This window comes from Carcharhinus amblyrhynchos, chromosome 10 (assembly GCF_965287045.1).
Source record: "Carcharhinus amblyrhynchos chromosome 10, sCarAmb.v2.hapA, whole genome shotgun sequence".
In the NCBI taxonomy this organism is placed as follows: Eukaryota; Metazoa; Chordata; class Chondrichthyes; order Carcharhiniformes; family Carcharhinidae; genus Carcharhinus; species Carcharhinus amblyrhynchos.
In genome coordinates this window covers 85,981,631-86,000,924 of record NC_137333.1, presented here as the reverse complement: position 1 = coordinate 86,000,924, position 19,294 = coordinate 85,981,631, and the positions used below count along the sequence as shown (strand labels likewise).

The 19,294-nt window shown below is 44.3% G+C and overlaps 1 protein-coding gene across 7 annotated transcripts in view; it reads left to right on the top strand.

Annotated features, from left to right (window-relative positions):
* Positions 1–19,294, top strand: part of LOC145349139 (F-box-like/WD repeat-containing protein TBL1X) — a 375,432-nt gene that overhangs the window by 233,857 nt on the left and 122,281 nt on the right. The window contains exon 1 of one of the 7 annotated variants that reach the window (XM_080197522.1): positions 14,884–15,194. The exons of 5 other annotated variants lie outside the window; for them this stretch is intronic. The gene's annotated coding sequence lies outside the window, so the exon portion shown is untranslated. Of the gene's footprint in view, positions 1–14,883; positions 15,195–18,297; positions 18,396–19,294 lie in introns of those variants that run through there. One more of the 7 variants, XM_080197524.1, reaches the window with a different exon arrangement.

Here is a 19,294-nt window from a genome sequence, read left to right as displayed (position 1 = left end):
GACCTGCTGAATATTTCCAACATTACCTTGTTTTTTATTTCATCTGATTTGCTTTTGTCTGTCAGACATTGACAACTTTAAAATTACATCTTCCATGTTTTAATATTTCATATCCCCCACTTCTAAAATTAAAATAATGTTAATTTGTCTATTGCTGCTTTTTCAGCTAGCAATTAACCTCAAAGCTTTTCCTCACTGATGATAAATATTTAAGTGAGGAGAGGGGAATAGTACATTGTCAAAAAGCCAAATTCTTCACTGTTAATTTCTCACATTTGCTATCATTCTGATATTTATATGGAGAAAAAGAGATTATACCAAGTAGCTTGGATGATATTTGTTACAATATAATGAGATGTCCTACCCTGAAGTGTGAGATAGTAGAAGAGATGGGGAAGTGTGCAATGGAGAATTCCCCGAAATCGAGAGGTACCGCAGTAAGCATTTAATATGAACTTCAAACAGAAGCAGTTCTGTCTTACACTTAAGGCAGCGTGTGTTTTGGAATTTGGCCCATTTTACACTTAGAGTTACATTCAGTGTTTAGGCATCTCCATGGCAACTTTCATTTCCAATCAACCAAGTCCTCCACTTTGCTGAGAAAGATTTTTGCAGACTGGGGATATGAAAGCATCACAGCACTTGAGGCAAAGCTGTAATGTACTGGAAAGTCATGACTAGATAAATGAAATGTATGAATGCAATAGAGCTGTACTGCAGAAGCTGGAGATAAATCTCGTGGTGTAATTATTGAAGAGACTTTGCAAAAGCCTCAACAGGCTCACAACCAATTAGGTAGAGGATTTTTCCGTAAATAAGGGCAAAATGAACACTTAACATCCATAGTAACCTCAAGGGCTTAGGCTATTAATTGTCTCCTTTTATAAGGAGTATCTCACCTCGTTAGACTAACTTGACTGTCACGAGCAATGCATATTAAGTAATGCCATTTCACTCAAGCTGCCTGGGTTATTTGGGCTCCATGTAATCAGCCGTCTAACCTCCTTCCCTGCTTGGGGTGGAGGCAATAATTCCAGTCAATCTGCACTTGATTCAAAAGAACTGCGAACTGATGAGGTTAATAGCATCTCCTTCAGAATAGATTGGAACTACATTAGAGCCCTGGCCAAACAGTGAGCATGCAGCCGAAGTGTGTCCTGGATTTTATTTAAATGGACCAGGCCTAGCCAAAGGCAACAGGCAGGAATGTGATGAAAGTGGTAAGAGGTCACAGGCAACCAACCATAGGAACAGTCGCTGCCGAGGTGAGTAAAGGGGGAAGGTGTGAAACGGTTATGAGAAGTCAGGGTTGGGAGCAGCACTCCAGGGCCTCAACAAAATAGTTTTTAAAAAATAAGGGCAGTGCAGTGGTTAGCGCCGCTGCCTCACAGTGCCAGGGACCCGTGTTCAATTCCAGCCTCAAATGACTGTGTGGAGTTTGTACACTCTCCCCATGTCTGCGTGGGTTTCCTCTGGGTGCCCTGGTTTTCTCCCAAAGATGTGTGAGTTAGATTGACTGGCCACAGTAAATTGCCCCTTAGTGTCAGGGGGATTAGCAGGGTAAAAATATGGGGTCATTGGGGATAAGGCCTGGGTGGGATTGTCGTCAGTGCAGCCTCAAAGGGCCAAATGGCCTCCTTCGGCACTGTAGGGATTCACTATGATGAAAACAAACTAGCTAACCACTTTGCTCCTTTTTCTCACAAAACCTGGCCTAGTGCTGACCTCGCTGCTGCCATTAAAATTTAGCTCGGGTGATATCATGGGACCCTGAATCTCCGATGAGAATAACCTGCCAGTTGCTTGTTTGTATTTCCTGCTAAACAGTAAAAACTTCCTGTTTTCACCTCACCCAGTTCCTGAGGTAACCTTGGCGAAACGTGTTCAGTTTTGAAGCCTGGGCTGCTCCAATAGGAGTAACCTGGTGTTGTGAGACTTCTTACTGTGTTCACCCCAGTCCAATGCCGGCATCTCCAAATCATGCCTGCTCCAATAGGTTCAGCTCGCTGGGGAGAGGTCAACTTTGGTGATCTGAAAATCCTGGATTGCTTTCTCTTTTAGACAGTGAGACGCTCCAATACGGAGGCAAGGCAATGAACGTACAGAAATTCCCCCATTTCAATCTTTCTTGGACCCTAGACAAGTTGCAGACAGACTCTAGGGTTGGATCGTATTCTGGTTGAAGTGGCGATCCACTTGACAAGAAAGCCCTAGGTGGGTTACAGTACAGAATTAGGCCATTCGGCCAATCATGCCTATGATGGCTCTACACAAGAGCAACTCAGCTAGTCCCAACCCCTCACCTACCCTACCCCTCTCCCTTTTCCCATAACCCTGAACATTTTTTCTCTCCAGGTGCTTATTTAATTCCCCTTTGAAGCTGCCAAACGCCCCTCCCACCATTGAATCTGCCTCCACCACGTTGTCAGGCAGTGCAACTCAGATCCTGACCGTTCCGCTGCTTAAAATAAAATCCCCATGTCGCCGCTAGTTCTTTTGCCAATTTCTCACCAGTGGGGCTGCCAATCTTTCAGTGCTATTGGGTTCCTCACCCCAGTCTTGCTGGGCCAGTTCCTTGTCCTTAATTGAACAGGGCTGCCTCATCCCAAATTTCTCTCTGGGTATCTCCCCCCCAGCAAAAAGTCTGACAACACCAGGTTTTAGTCCAACCGATTTATTTGATAGTAAACGCGCAAGCTTTCGGGTTAGTCCCTTCGTCAGGTGAAACTCTCCATTCACCTGACGAAGGGACTAACCCGAAAGCTTGCGCGTTTACTATCAAATAAATCGGTTGGACTAAAACCTGGTGTTGTCAGACTTTTTACTGTGTTTACCCCAGTCCAACACCGGCACATCCACATCATATCTCCCCCCCGCCAACTCCAGCATTTACAGCTTCCAGCCCTGTTTTTCCTCCTGGCAGCTGGATCGAGAGCCCAGTGTGTCTATCAGCGCTACCCCTGAAATCCCTGGGCTCCAGCTGGATGGATGCTGCATGACCTCATTCCTTGATCCTGTGATGTGGTTGCGATCAGGACAGGCTGGTCAATGGGAATCAAACCGCATTGCTTGAGGAATTTCAGGCTCACCATCTCAGTACCACACTCCATTCTACTGAAAGCAGAAGGAACAGCTTTCAGAATTTAATGTGGTCAGGGACAGATATCCTGCGTTAAATTTCTTGTGGTTTGCTAAAATCTGTGAGAACATTTTTCCCAAATAGCGCTTAATGGCGTCCACATTCCTTCTCGCAACATAACCTTATTTGATCACTCATAACTTACATTGCTAGGTTTCCTTTGTGAGAGTAGTCATTTGTGTCGTGGGAAATACTTTTACTCAGGTGAAGTAATATTAAGCAGGAGCCATTGGTGGGGCAGCAACATCACAAGGTTACTGAAGCTTGTGAGTTATTGACAGACACATAGCAACGTTTGTGCTCTCACGCCACACATGCCGCTGCCTCCAGGCAAACTGTCAATTCAAAGCTAACACGAAGCAAAGTAACCTTTATGTCTGGGAGTCAATAACACGATCCCAAAGCACAAAGTTTGAAAGTGTATTTTGTAACAACAGAGGGGCAGAAACCAGGGCTAGGATTTTACAGCCCCTCCTGCCCAGTGGAATATTACAGCCCCATCAAAGTAGACAGCAGTTTAAGTGGCCCTCTACATCTGTCTGGGGGGAGCCACACCGTGGCGGCTTGTAAAATCCTGACTCAGATCCCAAGAGGGATACAAGAAAATAAAGTTTATTTATTAGTCACAAGTAGGCTTACACTAATACTGCAATGAAGTTACTGGGAAAATCGCCACACTCCAGCACCTGTTCAGGTACACTAAGGGATAATTTAGCATGGCCAATCCTCCTAACCCACACATCTTTGGACTGGGGGAGGAAACACCCGGAGGAAACCCACAGAGACACGAAGAGAATGTGCAGACTCCACACAGACAGTGACCCGAGGCCGGAAATTGAACCTGGATCCCTGGCGCTATGACGCAGCAGTGCTAACCACTGTGCCATCTTGTCGCTCCACGTGTTACCAAAGGTCAAGAATAAAGAATAGCAGGAGGAAGAGAAAGGAAAGGCAACTAATTGACCTACATCTACAAAGCGATGAAGCTGGTTCATTTCGATGCCAGATTTCCCCCAAGAACACGAGTGTCATGAACTTGTTTTGAAGGATATTTTCAAGCATATCTGGGTAAAGCTTAGCAGATCTGGCAGCATCCATGGAGAGAGAAACTGGGTTAACATTTCCAATCTAAATGACCCTTCTACGGAACGGAAACAAAAACAGAAAATGCTGGAAAATGTCAGCAGGTCTGCCAGCATTTGTGAAGAGAGAACAGAGCCGACATTTTGAGTTAGGATCCTAGGAAGTGTGTGAGGCTGTACTCAACATTTAAATCCATTCGAATGTGGATTTAAATATTATTATTGAGAACGGAATGCAATCGTCTGGGCTCACTTGCCTTAGCGGCCTTGCCGGTAAAGGTCCTCGCCAGTGAGGACTATGTATGGTTCCCCATTAATGGGAACCTGTCATGATGGCCTCATTGGTAGGCCTGGTGTCCATTGAGAATCCCTGGCAGAGTCAGGGGCAGGGGGACAGAGGCCTGAAATCAGGAGTGAACTCGATTTTACGCCTCTCTCGCACTCTTACCGGCTTGTTCACTCATTGGCCGGAAAGTCTTCCTTGAACCAATGAAATTAAGAACGTAATATTTTTTAACTTGGGATCGCAAGAGATATCCAAGGGGTGGAGGTGATTGACATCTCTCTGCTCTGTGAGATCTGCGCGTGTGTGATTGCGCCCTCTACTGTGAGTTTCCGACTTTCCAGTGAGCTTAATCTCTGCACCTCTGCCCCGCTCCCATCCCCTATTGGTGGAAAACAGATTGGAGTGGCATAAGATTGGACAAATGGCCTCACCCAAAAAAAACTCAATCTCTCCCGTTTTCACGCTTGTTTGGAACTTAGATTTTTTTTGATAAGATCGCCCCTACAATGTTTGACGATATGCAAATTAGTTTGAGCAAAAAAATCACAAAACTAGTGCAGCTTGTGTCCACTATTGCTGATTGTGCCCAGAGCAGATATTCCGGGTCCTTTGGTTTTGCTCATGGAACCAACAGAATCACATTGCTGGAATTTTGTTTTAACGTTTTTGCGCAACATATTGGAAGTTAATGTAATATATTGGAAGGGCAGCATGGTAGCACAGTGGTTAGCACTGCTGCTTCATAACTCCAGGGATTTGGGTTCGATTCCTGGCTTGGGTCACTGTTTGTGTGGAGTTTGCACATTCTCCCTGTGTCTGCATGGGTTTCCTCCCACAGTCCAAAAATGTGCGGGTTAGGTCGATTGGCCATGCTTAAAATTGCCCTTAGTGTTCTGAGATGTGTAGGTTAGATGGTTTAGTGGGTAGGGCCTGGATGGAATTGTGGTCAGTGCTGGCTCGATGTTCGAATGGCCTCCTTCTGTACTGTAGGGTTTCTATGACTTTCCGTGTAAGTTAAAATACAGCAATTCTTTTAAAATAATACAACTGTGTAAAATTTCAAACAATTGCAGCGCCACCCTTTTTTTTAAGATGACGTACGTAATAACCTTGTTCTTAAAGTGCTACTATTTTCATTACTTTCTCATTGCACTACTGAAGGTGTGAGTTCTTGCAAAACTCCTCGAAATTGCAGTACAAATAACAACTGATGTTTAGTTGCAAAATGATTCATCTTTAATATTTGGTGTGGGGAAAGAATGACATACTGTGCTACTGTGTTATCGCTTCAGTCTAGTTGCCTTTTGGGCTGTTAAGTAAGGTGCTGATAGCAAGAACTTACTGTCCTCCGCTTTTGACTGTGCAAAATTCTGTGCATCTGATTGCAAAGCTTAATGGTTTTTTTGTCAGCTTCTTCCTTGAGCTTGAGAAATAGTCCACCACTGCACTGCACGGCATGTAGCCTGGAAAAGTCACCCAGTGTAAAAAAAATATATACAACATAGGTATTTTCCTTCTGAAACAAAGTAGCACGGAATAAAAAGTGCTGAATTCAGAAATGACTCTACTTTGTGGAATTTCTCCACCTCACGTCTTACTGATCCAATCAGAGCGTTTTTTCCACTTCAGATAGATAATCAAGGAGCATCTCAGCAATGATCTGTAATCCGGTTCCCTTTTGAAGAAAGAGATCAAATATCATAAAGCCTGAGAAGGCAAGCTGAATCTTTGAGCTAAGTTGTATACTTAGATGGAAAGATTCTCACAGAGCTAAGTATAGCATTGTAAATTGTTATCAACGCTTTCTGTTTGACAGATTGAAAACTAATGCAACTTGAGTGATGATAACAGAGCGCCTTGCTAGTACATCATTTCTACCCCCCCGCCACCCACCCACCCACCCCTCCCCCAGCTCCATCGCAAGGGTTTTGAAGATGAACCGTTTTTTAATGAACTAAATTGGTATTTTGCCCTGTAATTTGAACTGTTTGACAAAAACTAACACCTTTAATGGTGTGAAGAGAAATGATGACATTTCATACTTTCAGTCAACATAGCAATATGTTAACAAAGCATGTCATGTACAAAAAGTTTGTATTGCTGTTTCTCCATTTTTCTGCTAGCTACTCACATCTTTTTTTTTGCACAAAGTAAGGGGCTGAAAATAAAATGCACATACACTTGTTCAGAGACTATTTCCTCAGGTGGATGTAGCTGTGACTCGGGAGCATAACTATGAGGTTCATGGTGGGAGATATAGGAGGGATGTCTGAGGTAGATTCTTTACTCAGAGAGTGGTTGGGATGTGGAATAGACTGCCTGCTGTGATAGTGGAATCGGACACTTTAGGAACTTTCAACCGGTTATTGGATAGGCACATGGAGTACACCAGAATGATAGGAGTGGGATAGCTTGACCTTGGGTTCGGACAAAGCTTGGCACAACATCGAGGGCCAAAGGGCCTGTACTGTGCTGTACTGTTCTATGTTCTATAAACTTGCAGAGTATTGGGAAGTTACATGTATATTCGCTCCTCAGAATGTTGTTATTGAGTCAGATGACTGTAATGAATGGCGCAGCAGGCTCGAAGGGCTGAAAGACCTCTTCCTTCTCCTACTTTCCACATCTGTGTTACCATTCCTAGCAGCGCTTTTTGATTTATAACTTATTAAAGTGTATGTAACTACATCATTCATATGTTCAATTCAGTTATGGTAAAAAGTCTTATAACACCAGATTAAAGACCAACAGGATTATTTGAAATCACGAGCTTGCAGAGCGCTGCTCCCTCTCTCACCCAATGAAGGAGCTCAAAAGATCCAAAAGCTCTTGATTCCAAATAACCCAGTTGGACTTGAACCTGGTGTTGTGAGACTGCTTACCGCACCCACCCCAGTCCAACGCTGACATTTCCACATCATGGCAATTGAGTTATGTAGAACCATAGAAGTCTCTAGTATTTACAGAGCATGTACCTGAATCAGGTGAGGGAGGCTTGCACGTTTGTGAATATAGGAGCCCGTTATAACAGCATACTTGGTAAAGCATGCACCATAGGTACTCAGTGCAATAAAACATCACAGTGCTGAAGAAGTTTGAAAATGGAAATGTTGCAATTATTTTTGAGGGACTAAAACACTTCCTCCAAGTGTTCTCCTCTATGTTTCATAAGATTGCCTACTGTTGCTCTGGATTTCTGCCCTACTGTATCCCCGGTTACCTGCTTAAGAGGCCAAGAGATATTGCACTTTCTGGGAACCAGTGAACTGTGTCACCATGTGCTGTCACTGCATGCCTACTGCTGAAACTGGACCTTGACATGTTGCCTTCCTGCCAGTGCAGATTAGCCCCCTGAGAATCCAGACTTCAGTCTTTCCCTAGTTACACCTCACAGCGCTGCCCTTTGCAGCTATAAAACCCTCCAGCGGAAATTTCCAACAGCTCAACGTATCTGTCAAAACTTTGCTATCAGTGAATGCATACAATTATATAGGACTGCAGAGGATATTCGACCCAGACACCAGCCATGTTGCCCGATCAGTTCATTATCCGCTCAAACCTCCTTCCATCTTTTTTCATCCAAGTCTACAGCTTAACCATTCTATCTCCTTCTCCATCATATGGAAACATAGAAGCAAGAGGAGGCCATTCAGCCCTTCTAGCCTGCTCCGCCATTCATCACGATCACAGCTGATCAACCAACTCAATAGCCTAATCCTGCTTTTCCCCATAACCTTTGATCTCGTTTGCCCCAAGTGCTGTGTCTAGCCACCTCTTGAATGCTTTGGCATCAGCTACTTCCTGTGGTAATGAATTCCACAGGTTCACCACCCTTTGGGTGAAGAAATGTCTCCTAATCTTCTTAAATGGTCTACCCAGTATCCTCAGACTGTGACCCCTGGTTCTGAACACCCCCGCTATCGGGAACATCCTTCCTGCATCTACCCTGTCTAGTCCTGTTTATCTTATTCCCCTCAAACATATCTCTGCCACAGGGATTGATTGAAATAAATAGTGGCAAATTCCACATTGTTACTGTTTAGATGGGAGTTTTTTCTGAATTTCTTATTGGATTTCTTGCTGACTATCTGATATTAATAGCCTCTAGTTGCGTGCTTCCCCATAAGAGGAAACATTCTCTCTCCATCCGCCCAATCAAAGCACTTTCATAGTTTTTAGTACGTCTATGAGGCGACCCTCAACCTTTTCTCGAGGGAGAAGAGACCATCTTATCTCTTTCCTGATTTGTGTAGCCATGCATTCCTGGTATCATGCTGATCAATTTTCTCCACACACTCTCCAGTGCCTCCGTATCCTTATATTGTGGCAACCAGAATTGCACGAAACACTGGCCTAACCATGGTTCAAGATGAGCCTTACAGCAGCTGGCACATGAAGGGGATTATTCCTTTTCAATGTAGTACTGAGACCAAACTCATATTTTAATACATCAGGCAATCAGCCTAATTCATTAAGCATTCAGCGCTTAAAGATTTCTTTGGATTGTTAGTCAATAAAATATCATATTTTGATGGCACTCCGAAGACATGTTTACAGCCATAGTAGCCTTGAAGCTTGTTACAGATTTTACTACAGTGTAGTATTTAACAAAATAGTTGTTGACAATGGTAACAAAGAATCCAGTGAACAGCCCTCGTTAGAAAACAACTGCTCCTCCTGATCCCACAAATCTAAGTTTTGTACCGAATTTCAAGGCTTCTGCTCCTGCTCAACTTCTTCAAATGGGCAGTGTCCACAGGAGATGCACCATTAATTAGGCTGCAAAAATGACTTCCAGGCCCTTTCTACGTAACAGGATCCTGACTTGCATATACTTACACAATCAGGCTGGCTTCTCAATGGCTCAGGCCACAGCAGTATAATAAAGGCCTTAGAGTGTACTATTTTAATTTTAGAATCATTGAGTCCCAACAGGGATTTGGCCGTTCTGCCTATTGAGTCTGTACCAACCACAATCCCATCCAGGTCCTTTTCCCATAAAGCCATGTATTTACGCTACTAATCGCCCTGACACCAGGGGCAATTTACCATGGCCAATCAACCTAATCCACACATCTCTGGATTGTGGGAGGAAACCGGAGCGCCCAGAGGAAACCCACACAGACACAGGGAGAATGTGCAAACTCCACATGGTCACCCTAGGCCGAAATTGAACCTGGGTCCTTGGAGCTGTGAGACGGCAGCATTAACCACTGTGCTTTTTCCCAGTTTGCCTGATTTCTGCTTGGTGGAAACAGTTAAAATCTTGAGTTGATTTTTTTTTAGTGCTGGATTGATCAACTTACCTTGAGTGTTTCCTCCACCCATATTGTTTTTTCCATGCAGCACTACTGGCCCGCTCAAATTGTAGACAGGAGCAGACGGGCCATTCAAGTCTGTAAAAATGTTACGTTTGAAAAAATGGATCTTGTACAAAGAGGTGTTGGTGATAAACATTCTATGCTCATTTCTGCAATGTTTTCATAGGATCCCTATAGTGCAGAAGGAGGCCATTCGGCCTATCAAGTCTGCAGCAACTCCCGACAGTCCTGATCTCCACAACTCCATGTATTTACCCCACTAATTCCCCTAGCCCGCACATCTTTGGACTGTGGGAGCAAATCGGAGCAACTGGAGGAAACCCACACAGGCACTGGAGAACGTGCTAACTTCACTACAGGCAGTCACCCAAGGTTGGAATTGAACCTGGGTCCCTAGCGCTGTGAGGCAGCAGTGCTAAACACTGCACCACAGTGCCACCCTTCTTAAAAGTTGGTTCCTAGTATGTGGGAGATGCTGGCGAGGTAGTGTTTATTGTACATTTCTAGTTGCCCCATGGGAATTAAGAATTTGGATGCGGTTCCTATTTTCAAGAAAGGGAACAGGGATAGCCCAGGAAATTACCGACCGGTGAGTCTGACCTCAGTGGTTGGTAAGTTGATGGAGAGGCTTCTGAGGGAGAAGATTTATGAGCATTTGGAGAAGTTTAGAATGATCAGAAATAGTCAACATGGTTTTGTCAAGGGTAGATTGTGCCTTACGAGCCTAGTTGAGTTCTTTGAGAATGTGACTGAGCACATTGATGAAGGAAGAGCGGTAGACGTGGTTTACATGGACTTCAGCAAGGCGTTTGATAAGGCCCCCCACGCAAGACTTCTTGAGAAGGTGAGAGTGCATGGGATCCAGGGGGCTTTGGCCTTGTGGATCCAGAACTGGCTTGCCTGCAGAAGGCAGAGAGTGGTTGTGGTTGGGTCTTTTTCTGCATGGAGGTCGGTCACCAGTGGAGTGCTCCAGGGATCTATTCTAGGACCCTTGCTGTTTGTCATTTTCATAAATGACCTGGATGAGGAAGTGGAGGGATGGGTTAGTAAGTTCGCAGACGATACGAAGGTTGGTGGTGTTGTGGATGGTTTGGAGGGATGTCAGAAGTTGCAGCGGGACATAGATAGGATGCAAGACTGGGCAGAGAAGTGGCAGATGGACTTCAATGCAGATAAATGTGTAGTGGTCCATTTTGGCAGGACCAATGGGATGAAGGAATACAATATCAAGGGTAGGAGTCTTAGCTGTGTTGAAGAGCAGAGGGATCTTGGGGTCCGGGTCCATAGGACTCTTAAATCGGCCTCGCAGGTGGAGGATGTGGTCAACAAGGCGTATGGTGTACTGGCCTTCATTGATCGAGGGATTGAGTTTGGGAGTCGGGAGGTAATGCTGCAACTTCATAAGACCCTTGTCAGACCCCTCTTGGAGTACTGTGCGCAGTTCTGGTCGCCTCACTATAGGAAGGACGTGGGAGCTATTGAAAGGGTGCAGAGGAGATTTACAAGGATGTTGCCTGGATTGGGAGGCATGCCTCATGAAGATAGGTTGAGGGAGCTGGGACTCTCCTCCCTGGAGAGACGAAGGTTGAGAGGCAACCTGATAGAGGTTTATAAGATGTTGAGAGGAATAGATAGGGTGGATTCTCAGAGGCTATTTCCCAGGGCTGAAATGGTCGCTACGAGAGGACACAGATTTAAGGTGCAGGGAAGCAAGTACGGAGGAGATGTTAGGGGTAAGTTTTTCACTCAGAGGGTGGTGAGTGAATGGAATCGGCTGCTGTCGGTGGTGGTGGAGGTGAACTCGCTGGGGTCTTTTAAAAGACTTCTGGATGAGTATATGGGATCTAATGGGATTGGGGGTTATAGATAGATCTATGGCTTAGTAGGTATAGAAGTGATCAGCGCAACTAGTGGGCAGAAGGGCCTGTTTGTGCTGTAGTGTTCCATGTTCTAATCCAACATGCAATGTTGGATCACAGCCACATCGAGCTGGACCAGGTAGGGATTGAAGTTTGAAAGGCAATAGTGTACCCATTGGATGTTTATGTCAATCCAGGCATTGGCCCAGTTTTGTGAAGCATTTAAACTTTATATTGAATATTGCAATTTTTGAAAAGAACCTACCTACAACAGAGCTTCAAAAATAATTAGAATTGGGGATTTAGTTAGAAATGCAACGCACTGAAAAAATAAGGAAAGAAATGTTCAGCCAAATGAACTTTGAACATTAGGTTTTTGTGGAGCAGTTCAAGAGCTCAAATTAATTTTTAATTTTTTGGCTGAAGGAACCAGTTCTAGGATTTCTGATGGAAGCTGGCACTAATTCAAACAGGGGAAAGAAAAACCTTTTTTAAGCCTTTCGCTGTCTCATCTCAAGTGTGTGCCTTTTCCTTTTCTGCCCTATCCTTAATAGGATGCCTTGGGAGTTCTATTTTTCTCTCTATCTCCATCTCCAAAATGTAATACGCTTTGTGTGAGAAATTTGGGACCCAAGTGGGTTTGATGACAGACAAGAGTGGAGAATCCAGTGGGAGACAAGTTGGAAATCCGCCAGTATCAAAACATTTTGCCCTTTTCCCAGTGGTGGGTCAGTTTCCCCCACTACCTAGTGACATGAAGGACATTTGTATTAACTTGCATCTCATAGATGTTCATTAAAACATGGCCAAAATCTCTTCAGGCCTTCCAGACTTTTCAGTGGGAAATCATGTTGGCGTCCTACCCGTTTAAAAAAGGAGTGACGCGCACAAGACGACCTCAGTTTGTTGAGACTTTTTGGTGGGTGTAACATAATAACCTACCTGCCATAGCACTGCATCACTCTTGTTGCGCTGAACACCACTCTGCTGGGGCAGCCTGGTTCGTATCATCCATGCTGAGCTAGTCTTTATGGATAGCACTGTGATGCAGGACTCCAACGGACTGAAATTCAACCGGGTGGGTTGCTATCATCAACTATATCAATGTCCGAGCAAGGGACCGCAAAGATGTCCGCATCACCCACACCATGACCAGAGCCGACGGCTGCTGGACTGACCAACTAATCCTCTCTACCTTCTCCATCGCCCTGGCCCCAAACCAGCCGAGGCAGAAAAAAACTACCACAGAAGAATCAATGTCACTCGACTGAAAGAGCCTGAGAAGGAAGATCTACTCAATCAGCACCTCATAACTAACCTGGCGATGACCAACGAGCAGAGCCATATGGTGTCCACACTGCCTGGATCACCTTAAAAGGCACCACAGTGAGCACTTGAGAGAAAACACCAGGAAACACCAAGATTGGTTCAATGAGAACGATTGGAAAATCTGGGATTCTCAGCAATGCACCGACAACCACAACATGCATGGCTCCTTCAGCCCCAGGGACCTACCCCACTGAGAGCCAAAAACTGAAAGGTGCTCATCAAAGATAGGGAGGAAGTCAACACCTGTTGGAGAGAGCACTTTGAGGACATCCTTACCCAGGATGCAGTCTTCAACACAAGGGCCCTCCACAGCATCTTGCAACATGCTATTCAGCACCATCTCGGTGCAACGCCAGCTCACCATGAGGTCAAAAAAAACCACCCTCAATTGAACAGTGGCTGATCGCTCCGGTGTGGGCATTCAGTGAGTACTCCTCGGACCCATACCAAGGAAAGGAAAAAACTGTTCACAGTTCCACGTGCTCCCAGGATGGAAAGATGAGTTTGGTTTGCTTTCTGGAGCCATCCCTTGAGTAGAGGACATAGCTCTGCACCTGGACTCCTCAAATCAAAGCCCAGAGGGCATGGTTGTTGAATACAGATACAGACTTCTTCTTGAGGTTGCTAGCCTTATTGCCTGTGGGTTCTGGACATCCTGCATGGTCTCTAGAGGACAGGTGGACTGGAAAGAATGATATGAGGATACGGGACTGGCACTTACATATGGAGCCTGGACCTTTGAACCTGCTAGGTTACAGAAGCCAGATGACTCCACTCCTGAACTGCTAGGTGATTCGGAGAGATGCTCACTTATGCATAATTAATGAGGCTGTAAGTGTGGAATCAGGTGTGAGCTCACGCCATTCTGGCTAGTCGGAACAGTGACGCAGGAACCATTCGTCACCGAGCTTAGAAATAAAAGAGAATTCTGCCCTTAGATATCAGAAGAGGCTAATTTTAAATGTGTCTTATCTATACACATCACCAAAGGAGATGCTTTAATGCAGTGTAATGGAAATTTCTTGCGACATTAAATGTGCAGGTTAGGTGGATTGGCCATGGTAAATTACCCCTTAGTGTCAGGGGGATTAGGAGGGTACATGTGTAAGATTTTTTTTTAAACCGAGGATGGTGAGTTTGTGGAACAAGACCCCAGAGGTAGTAGTACAGGCGGGTACAATTTTGTGATTTAAATAGGTACAGTGGGTATGTGCCAAATGCAGGCAATTGGGATTAACTTAGGGGTTTAAAAAAGAAATGGGCGGCATGGACAAGTTGGACCGAAGGGCCTGTTTCCATGCTGTAAACCTCTGTGACTCCACGGGGATAGGGCTTGGGTGGGATTGTTGTCAGTGCAGGCTCGATGGGCCGAATGGCCTCCTTCGGTGCTGCAGGGATTAAATGATTAACATTAGTGTAAATGTGAATAGTGCTTGTAGCTCATACACAATTCTGTCTGTTTCAGTACAGTGGAGAATAGAAGAATGCGCAACACCTAAAATGACCCTTTTTTTTTACAAACATTGCATATGTGGAATACTTGGTCCAATGCTGAATGGACTGCATCCTATTGCTATGTAGTATTTACAGTGGAAAAAGTCTTTGACCTAGTTTCCCTTCAACCATTTAAGTCGCACCAGGATTTCGACAGTGTGAGCAGCAATCAATTATTAACTCGAAAGATCCAAATTTCTAACTTCTGCAATGAGGTTTCTTTTTCGTCTTGTGCTTTGGGAACAGAAACTAGGCACAAGTTGGTGGCAGTGTGGGTTGTTACATTAACCACACTCTTAACAATGACTTACTGTTTTGCTGGTGATCAAAGGTTACCAGAAGAATGTTTTTTCTCCTCCCAAGCACCAGTAGATTTCATTATATACTGCTGGACTGTCAAAGCTGCTTGCAGGTCCATTGTACAGGCCCTGGGAGTGTTCCGTGCGACTCTTGACTCTGAGCTAAAAGTACACAAATCGACAAACCGTGTACACTTAACCACGGCAGGTTAAGCGCAGCTCTGCACAAGGCACTGCTGTTGGCCAGGGTTTTCAGCTGGTGTGTTTGTCTGCCTGTGATCTTCTTGTTCATTAAAATGAATGAGGGGAAAATTGTGGCCTGGCAACTGCGCAAGTGGAAAAGACGGCTGCTGGAAAAAGGGCTTGTGCATTCCATTGGTTTGAGGTTTGGACCATGGTCTTTCTTTTCTTTTAGGACAGCGAGGCACGCAGAGTATTCAGGACAAGCCCCTAAAACAGCACCGAACGGATTTTCACTGTGAGAGGCCACTGTGCCCTTATGTAACCCAGCAGCAGACAATATTAGATAGTGTTGACCTCAGCTGCAGAACAATTAGTTGATTTTTTTTTAAGCCTTTGACTTTGACACTTCAGATTTCAGGGGGGTGATCTACGATAGAATTTTGTAAGCGTGTTTAAGTCGGCACATTCAATATTTTGCATAAAATCATTTGTTATGATCTCCTCAAGGACCAGTAACTTTCAGAGAGAAATTTGAGTTTCAGGTTAATAATAACACACCCATGATTTCATGCTTTAAGGCATTTACTGTAATAAATGACTAAAAATACTCTTAATGAAATGCTATCTTTGTAGGCAACTTGTACCACAAAGTGGAATATTACCCCCTCCCCACCCCCACACCCCTGTTTCGCTTTCTTAGCCAAACCAGAAAGAGAACACACTTTCCAGGTAAAGTTTACATTGTTCTTTCTGTGAGCGTACAATTTTCCCAGAATCAATCCAAAGTGAATTTTACTTCTTGAGGGTTTAGTTATTTCTGTTTCTCAGCCTGTTAACTTGTAATGTTAGAACTGCCTTTCACAGTGAGATTTTCTTTTCCCAGATAGTCTCCCAGCTAAGCAGCTCTTCCAGCCTCACCACAAATTAATGGGGGTTAATGGGTGCTATTCGGATTGGCGGTTGGTGACTAGTGGAGTGCCCCAGGGATTGGTGCTGGGGCCTCAGCTATTTACCATTTATATAGATGATCTGGAGGAGGGAACTGAGCGTATGGTGTCGAAATTTGCTGATGACACCAAGATTGGTGGAACGGCAAATTGCGCGGAGGGTGTGGAGAGTCTGCAGAAGGATCTAGATAGGCTGGGCGAATGGGCCAGGAACTGGCAAATGGAATTCAATGTTGGCAAGTGCGAGGTGGTCCACTTTGGTAGGAATAATGGTCGGAAGGACTATTACTTACGTGGCGAAAAACTGCAACAGGCAACGGTGCGGAGGGACCTCGGGGTCCTTGTGCATGAGTCGCAAAAACCCAGCCTGCAGGTGCAGCAGGTGGTCAGGAAGGCGAATGGGATGCTGGCCTTCATAGCGAGGGGGATTGAATATAAAAGTAGGGAGGTCTTGCTGCAGCTGTATAGGGCATTGGTGAGGCCGCAGCTGGAGTACTGTGTGCAGTTTTGGTCGCCGCAGTTACACAAGGATATTTTGGCCTTGGAGGGAGTGCAGAGGAGGTTTACTAGGCTGATACTGGAGTTGAGGGGGTTAAGCTATGAGGAGAGGCTGAATAAATTAGGCTTGTACTCGTTAGAGTTTAGAAGAATGAGGGGAGATCTCATTGAGACGTATAAGATGATGAATGGGATGGATAGGATAGAGGTGGAGAGACTCTTCCCGCTCAGAAAGGACAGTAGGACTAGGGGGCACAGCCTCAAGATAAAGTGGGGGCGGTTTAGAACGGAGTTGAGGAGGAACTTCTTCACTCAAAGGGTGGTGAATCTCTGGAATTCTCTGCCCGTTGAAGTGGTGGAGGCTGCCTCGCTAAATATTTTTAAGACGCGGGTTGATGGGTTTTTGATAAGCGAGGGGATTAAGGGTTATGGGGAGAGGGCGGGAATGTGGAACTGAGCCACGACAGATCAGCCATGATCTTATTGAATGGCGGGGCAGGCTCGAAGGGCTAGATGGCCTACTCCTGCTCCTATTTCTTATGTTCTTATGTTCTTAAACGCCTTACACCTTCTTTCCAGTAAAACAATCTAAATCTTGTTTTGACCTGAAACAGTCAAACTGCCCTGGTTTACTGTTGGGCAGACTTCAGAGCAGGATATACAACCTTCTTCATAAATCACAGTTCCAAAACTCAGCAATCTTATAAACTTCATAATTGTAAGATCATCCTTGTTGAGCTTAAAGTGCCATCTACTCCTGTACTTTTGTAACATACAGCTTTTTTGGGAGTTTTATGGGCATAACATGCTGGATGGCAATATAATCTGACAGAAATGTGGTTTCACACTTGCTGGTTCCCTAGTGAGTGAACCACACTGTTATGGCAGCGTGTAAAAAGAGAAACATTTGTGTGGCACTTTATCATACCATCAAGATATTTCAAAATGTTTCACAAGATTAATTACTTCTTGGAGTTTATTGAATGCTGTTTTGTAGACAAAACATGGCAGTGCTAACAATGAAGTGATTCGCCACTTAATCTTAATGGCACCAGGTAGATTTAATGTTCAGAGCACAGGGTGAATGGGTTCCTTTCAAGCATTGTCAATCTTTGAATGCCTGTCTCATGGAACTTTGAACTAACACTTCTACCTCCAACAATGTAGTGTAATGTAACTGGAGTTTTGGCCTGGACCATGTTCAGGAGGGGTAAAAATATATTTGGGGCACAAAGGATACTCATGTCTTCAGGGAGTTGCATAGAATTACATAGTGTGAACAATGAGTACCAAAATGGAAATAGGCCATGGCGTAATACTACCATGATTTCACTGAATGGTGAAACAGGCTCAAGGGCCTCTCCAGTTTCTTTATCCTTTGTCTTTCCAAATAATCAGTAATTTTACTACCACCTGCCTGCTCTATTTCCTTAATTCCTTTAGTTCCCTTTCCTTCAACCCTGTCATATCTTATTTAGAGTAAACTTCAATCACTAACTTCTGTAGTCCATTCAATTCAAAATCTTACAAACCCATCGTGTAAGAAAAGGTTTCTCCCAATCCGCCTGAAAATTCTTGAATTTAATTTTGTACCTGCGTCCCCTCAATGTGAATTACCAATCACTGTAAGTGGTTTATTTCTATCTACACTCTCTCAGCTCTTGATAATCACACTGTGATCTTGTCAAAAGAAAACGGTTTCAGTTATTAATGCAAGGTAATTGTGTATGGAAGGGGGTAGTATTTATGAAGCTTCCGCCATAAACCAAAGCGGCAAGTTAAAAATTTAGAATTTTAACTTAATCGAAGTTTCTTCGGTATTTCAATGTCTATATTTATAACAGGTGAAAGGATGGAGAGCAGCATGCCCAAGTGCAGATGATGTTTCAATTAAGAAATGGAGTAACTTGGGTGGATGGGAGCAGACACTTCATTTTACTCAGAGGGACATTGATTAAGTGAGTAAGTAACACGATTAGAAGACAGGGTTGGAAGGTGTGAGGTCACCCCACTTTGAATGCAGGAATTGTGGTGGTGAGGGACCGGGTACTGTGAGGAGCAAAGGGCTTTAAGTGTCCATTGTACACAAAATGTAGAATGTTAGCCAGTACCTCAAGGTGATTGGAATATGAATGTGAAGAAGTGAAGTTTCAGTTCTGTAGAGTCTTGGTCAGACCCCGTCTGGTGTACCATTTTAGGTCTTGCTCCTCAGGAAGGATAGATTTTGATGTCGGTACAGAATGGATTAAGCAGATGAAACCATGATCAGGCAGGGGACGAGGCTAGTCCATTGCAGTGGGGGTGTGCTGAAGCCTGCGATGGTGATTTGCCTAAGCTGGGGTAGAGTAAAGGATCAGGGCAGCCAAATGAGGTTAAACCGAAGTTTTATCTGATGCAGTTTTTCAAAGCCATCTAGGCCTCTTGGTTCAGATGAAGTGTTAGCTCAAGCCTGGGAGGGGGTGCACTGCCTCTTCCTGTCAGCTGGATCTTGTTTGATCGAACGCAAGATGGGATGTAAATCCTTGTCATGTCAGTTTGGATATGGTTTGTCCCTCATGTGGGGACCATGATTGGACTTCATTTGAATTGGCTTTTTGGATCAAAGTACTGGCAAAAAAAATTATGGAGACATATTGTCCAAGTGTGGTTTTCATATTTTCATGACGTCTGATGGTTCATGGGTGATCTGATTAAGGTATTTAAAATGAAGTGTTCTTTAGAGTAGCAACAGAGAAACCATTTCTTCAGGTCTGGAATCCAGATCAAAGTCGTAAAATAAAATTCAAGCTAGGTCAGGTCGGAACAAAATCAGAACATACTTTTTCACACAAAAAATAATGTAAATCTGCACCTTTCA